Source organism: Panthera uncia, chromosome E1 (assembly GCF_023721935.1).
Source record: "Panthera uncia isolate 11264 chromosome E1, Puncia_PCG_1.0, whole genome shotgun sequence".
NCBI lineage: Eukaryota > Metazoa > Chordata > Mammalia > Carnivora > Felidae > Panthera > Panthera uncia.
This window is the reverse complement of record NC_064814.1, coordinates 41,635,057-41,641,056: the sequence shown is the minus strand read 5'-3', so window position 1 is coordinate 41,641,056 and position 6,000 is coordinate 41,635,057. Positions and strand designations below refer to the sequence as shown.

At 41.3% G+C, this 6,000-nt stretch overlaps 1 protein-coding gene and 1 pseudogene across 1 annotated transcript in view; one reads left to right on the top strand and one right to left on the bottom strand.

The window, feature by feature from the left end:
* The window catches only part of FAM222B (family with sequence similarity 222 member B), a 76,762-nt gene that overhangs the window by 24,103 nt on the left and 46,659 nt on the right, over positions 1-6,000 (top strand). The window lies entirely within an intron of this gene.
* The window catches only part of LOC125926144 (small nuclear ribonucleoprotein G-like), a 51,312-nt pseudogene that overhangs the window by 31,544 nt on the left and 13,768 nt on the right, over positions 1-6,000 (bottom strand).

The following is a 6,000-nucleotide window of genomic DNA, read 5'->3' as shown; positions in this document are numbered from 1 at the left end:
TTTTTTTTTTTAAACTTTCACACTTGTTCTTTTTCAGACCTGCTGTTCTCTTTAAGACTGGTGGATAATAAGGGTTTTGTTTTTGTTTTTAAATCAGAGTCTGTTGTGTCACATGGGTGTTTGAATTCTATAAAATGTCTCATAGCAGGTCTTTATGGGGAAAATGTGCTTTTAGTAGTTTCAGCTTCTGGGCACCTAGGTGGCTTAGTCAGTTAAGAGTCTGACTCTTGATTTCAGCTCGGGTCATGATCTCAGGGTTCTAAGATTAAGCTCCACTTTGGACTCTGCTGGGTGTGGAGCCTACTTAAGATTCTCTCTCTCTTTCTACCTCTCTCTCTCTCTCTCTCTCTCTCCCTCCCTCCCTCCCTCCCTCCCTCCCTCCCTCCGTCCCCCTCTCTGCCTCTCCTCCTCCCCTGCTCAAGCTCTCTCTCTCAAAAATAAACAAAAAAAAAGTTTCAGCTTATGTTCAGGATAGATCGTTTTTATTGTTTTGTCCTTGTTATTCAGTTCTACTGAGTTGTATATATATGTATATGTATTTTAATGTATATTTTTTGAGAGAGAGAGAAAGAGACAGAGTGTGAACCGGGGAGGGCAGAGAAGGAGACACAGAATCCAAAGTGAATTCCAGTCTCTGAGCTGTTTGCACAGAGCCTGACCCGGGGCTCAAACCCATGAACCATGAGATCATAACCTGAGTTGAAGTCGGCGCTTGACCAACTGAACCCCCCACGTGCCCCTCAGTATAGTTATCGTGATTGGAATAAATTGTCAAAGGCACCTTTGACACTTTTCAGTTTTGTTTTGTTTGTTGGTGTTTGTTTTTTGGTGTTTGTTTGTTATAAATGTCATTTGGGAAATATGCCAGAGTACTTAAGAAATACTGAAGTGTGATCATACTGGATGGATATTAGTTACTTGAACTAGTTTTCAGTCTAGCTTATTGATCTTTTCTTTCTGTTTTTAAGAGCCAGTGTGGTTTTGTTTCAGCATCTTTTACTGATTATAAAAGTTAGACATGCTCCGCATAAAACGTTTAAAAACTATAGAAAATGTTAGTTCCACTACTCAGCTCATCTATTAAAATTACAAAATTAATGCATGTTGCTTACTTTTTGAAAGATCCAGTGAAACAAATATTTAAAAAGTTCTTTGTGGGGGTGGGCACCTGGGTGGCTCAGTCAGTTGGGCATCCAACTTCGGCTCAGGTCATGATCTCACAGCTCGTGGGTTTGAGCCCCACATTGGGCTCTGTGCTGACAGCTCGGAGCCTGGAGTCTGCTTTGGATTCGATGTCTCCCTCTTTCTCTGCCCCTCCCCTGTTCATGCGCGCGCTCTCTCTCTCTCTCTCTCTCTCTCTCTCTCAAAAATAAACATTAAAAAATTTTTAAAAACAAAAATAAATTTAAAAAGTTCTCTGGGGGCGCCTGGGTGACTCAGTTGGATAAACATCCGACTTCGGCTCAGGTCATAATCTTGCGGTTTGTGAGTTTGAGCCCTGTGTCCGGCTCTGTGGGGCTCTGTGCTGACATCTTGGAGCCTGGAGCCTGCTTCAGATTCTGTGCCTCCTTCTTTCTCTGCTCTTCCCCCATTCATGCTCTATCCCTCTCCCTCTCAAAAATAAATAAAAACATTTTTTAAAAAATTAAAAAAAAATTTCTGTCCTTTGTTCCCTCTTATTTTTCTAATCTTCCTCTTAGTGATAACCACAATTGACAGATTGGTATATATTATATGTTCCAGTATTTTCTTGGACCTACAGACATATATAATACTACTATGTGCTTAAAAATAGATGTGATTATTTTATAATCTGAAACTTGATATTTTAAAACTTCATTGAGACAAAATATATACAGTATAGAAAAGTGCATATAAGTGTACAACTCAGTGAATTTTCACAAACATTACCGGGGTGCCTGGGTGGCTCAGTCGGGTGGGAGTCTGACTTCGGCTCAGGTCATGATCTCACAGTTCGTGGGTTCAAGCCCCACATTGGGCTCTGTGCTGACAGCTCAGAGCCTGGAGCTTGCTTTGAATTCTGTGTCTCCCTCTCTCTCTACCCTTCACCTGCTCACACTCTGTCTGTCTGTCTGTCTCTCTCTCAAAAAAAAACAACAACACATTAAAAAAAAAAAAATTAAACATTACCTATGTAACTAGTTCCCAGATCAAGAAACACTACCAGCCCTTTTGAAGCCCCTCCGATCAATTTGTCCATGATACTGGATAAGTAAGTAGTTAGTAGTGGCAGAGTTAGAACTTGATTGTTGTATCTTGAAGATGAATGAAGAGTATTATTAATGGTTTCAACTTTGGTGGCTTTTTTGAGAACTTGGGTGGTTTAAGTGATTTGGGTTATTCTTTTGCTATAAAGTTTACTGGTCTAAATATTTATTGAGGACTTTGCTATGTGTGCCTTACTGTGCATAATTGGGAAGGGAGACAAAGGCAAATGTAATACAAGTTATGAGTTACAGTCTAAAGTAGGAAGACAAATCACATATTAGATAACAGAATAAGTATTCTATTGGGGCGCCTGGGTGGCTCAGTTGGTTGAGATTCCAGCTTCAGCTCAGGTCATGATCTTACGGTTTGTGAGTTCGAGCCCCAAGTCGGGCTCTGTGTTGACAGCTCAGAGCCTGGAGCCTGCTTTGGATTCTGTGTCTCCCTCTCTGTCCCTCCCCTGCTTGCTCGCACGCGCGCGCTCTTCCTCTCTCTCAAAAGTAAACATTAAAAAATTTTTTTTTAGGTATTAAATTGTGTAATAGTGATTCAGGAAAGGAATCATTGCTGACAGCATCAAAGAAGGCTCTACAAGGAAGGTGGAATTTGAACTTGAAGAATGGGTAGGATTTGAATGGCATGGTTATAACAGCACAAGTCATGTCATGAAAATAGAAATGGATGAACATGATAGACAGTGAGCAAACAGATTAGTTTGTCTGGTGTGGGGAAACATGCTAGGGAAAGGTGGGAAGTAAGTTTGATAGTGTAAGATAGGGCCAGATTATGGAACATGTAACAGCTATAGAGTGGAAATTTGGCTGGATGACCTAGGTACCAGAGAGCCACATATAGCTTAGTGCATAGGAGTATTAGATTTGGAGCCAAAATGACTCAAATTCTTTTTTTTCCCCCCAAATTCTAATACTGACTCTTCCATTTACCAGCCATATGATTTAGAGAAGATCTTCAACCTCTCTGCACCTCAGTTTCTTTATCTATAAAAATGGGGAAATTTTCATAGGCTTATTATGACAAAATAATAAATATAAATATATAGTTCTTGCCACAGGGCCTTGGCCCTAGTAAATGTGCAGTAAATGTAACTTTCTGTGTTTTAAAAAAATTTTTTTAATGTTTATTCATTTTTGAGAGACAGAGAAAGACAGGGTGTGAGTGGGGGCGGGGCACAGAGAGACGGAGACACAGAATCCGAAGCAGGCTCCAGGCTCTGAGCTGTCAGCACAGGGCTTGAACCCACAAACTGCAAGATCATGACCTGAGCTGAAGTCAGACTCTTAAACCAACTGAGCCACCCAGGCACCCCAATGTTTGTTTATTTTTAGGGGAGAGAGAGAGAGAGCACGCGCACGTGCCAAGGTGGGGGGAGGGGCAGAAAGAGAGGAAGACACAGGATTTGAAGCAGGCTCCAGGCTCTAAGCTGTCAGCACAGAGCCTGATGCGGGGCTCGATCCCAAGATCCGTGAGATCATGACCTGAGCTAAAGTCAGACACTTAACCGACTGAGCTACCATGGTGCTCCTAACTTGGTGTTTTTTTAAAAAAAAAATTTTTTTTTTTAACGTTTATTTATTTTTGAGACAGAGAGAGACAGAGCATGAACGGGGGAGGGTCAGAGAGAGGGAGACACAGAATCGGAAACAGGCTCCAGGCTCTGAGCTGTCAGCACAGAGCCCGACGCGGGGCTTGAACTCACGGACCACGAGATCATGACCTGAGCCGAAGTCGGCCGCTTAACTGACTGAGCCACCCAGGCGCCCCAAACTTTGTGTTTTTTAAGAACAAATACTTGAAAGCAATGGTATGCAGAATGAGGAAGACTAGAAAGAAATTATAGTTACCGCACAGACATGTTAAGGGTCTCTGTTAGGGTTATGGTAGTAAGATAGAGTACATTTGAGGGTCGTGAAAAGAAATTGGACTTGAATTCTTTAGAAGAAAATGTTTTGGGCTTCCCCAGTGATCTTTTATTAAATAGTTGTAATTCTTCTGTGGACTGTATAGATACTTGGGCAAGGTGAATTTGACTTTTTAATTTAGTTAAGGTATTTGAAACTCCCTAAGAGTTCCACGTTTATATTATAGAAGAGGATATCAGAAATTTTATCGGAATTATCCACTTTCCAAGAACATTTGTGATAATAGTGGTGAGACTGGTATGTTTGGTTCCTTGTTTTTGATGTCTTGGCAAATTAATTGGTACATGTGTGTTCTCAGAACAATGTAAATTTTAGTTTCTAGTTTAGTCCTTAAAGAGAAAAAATTTTCCTTTATCGAGAAGGCTAGAATCTGAAGGAAGGTACTGACACAGAAGTTTCCCTTAGACATCAAGATTACCTTTATGGTTAGCTACTTTGAGCAGTAGTTTCTTATTCTTTAGTTATTTTAATATGGAAAATGCCAGGGAATTGCTAAATGATATGAATTAGAGAGCTCGTGAATTTTTGGTTTAAGTCAGGAGATGATAGGATGAGACTGGACTTACCGGCTGGCTAGCTAGCTAAGCTAGCAGACTTTAAAATCAAAAAGTTTCACATTTAGTTCTTTTCATATGGAACCTAATGAATGCTACTCTATGAAACATCAGTGAGGTTCCTCTATAAATCTGTTTTAAGCCAGTCTTTTAATTTGGGTTAGAAAGAAGAGCTGTCTTTAAAATGGGCATGTCTGTACAGCTCCTTTTCCATCTTATAAGAAGACTGAGGTTATAGATATGAAATGCTTTGAACTCCAAATTAAGAAAGGACTACTTAGGGGCGCCTGGGTGGCTCAATCGGTCAAGTGTCCCAGGTCATGATCTCATACCCTGTGAGTTCTAACCCCACATGGGGCTCTGTGCTGACAGCTCAGAGCCTGGAGCCTGCTTTGGATTCTGTCTCTCTCAAATATAAACAAACATTGAAAAAGAAAGGGCTACTTAAATTGCAAATACCTTTTGTTGTCTTTTAAAAACTATAGTACTACTTTGGGGAACTAAGTGGGATTGTAGAGTATGATGTAGATATTTAACATTAGTTGCAAGAATTCTGTGGACAAAAATGACAATATAGGTAATAGCTTACTTTCCCTGATCCCCATTTTCTTTTTCTTTTTTCTTTCTTTTTTAAAAAGATGTTTTATGTTTTTTTTAAAGTTTATTTATTTATTTTGAGAGACAGAGCAAGCGGGGGAGGGTCAGAGAGAGTTCCAAGCAGGCTCCATGCTTTCAGCACAGAGCCTGACGCAGGGCTAGAACTCACAAACCACGAGTTCATGACCTGAGCTGAAACCAAGAGTTGGACACCCAACCGACTGAGCCACCCAGGTGCCCCAATGTTTTATTTATTTTTGAGAGACAGAGCACAAGTGGGGAGGGACAGAGAGAGGGGGACAGAGGATCTGAAGTGGGCTCTGCACTGACAGCAGAGAGCCCCATGCGGGGTTCGAACTCCCCAGCCGTGAGATCTCATGACCGTGAGATCATGACTTGAGTGAAATCAAGAGTCAGACACTTAACTGACTGAGCCACCCAGGTTCCCCTCTATTTTACTTTTATTTAATTTTTTAATGTTTATTTGTTTTTGAGAGACAGAGAGAGAGAGAGCCAGAACGTTAACGGGGGAGGGCAGAGAGGGAGGGAGACACAGAATCTGAAGTAGGCTCCAGGCTCTGAGCAAGCGGTATAGAGCCTGATGTGGGGCTTGACCTCAGGAGCCATGAGATCATGACCTGAGCCAAAGTTGGACACTTAACGGACTGAGCCACCCAGGCGCC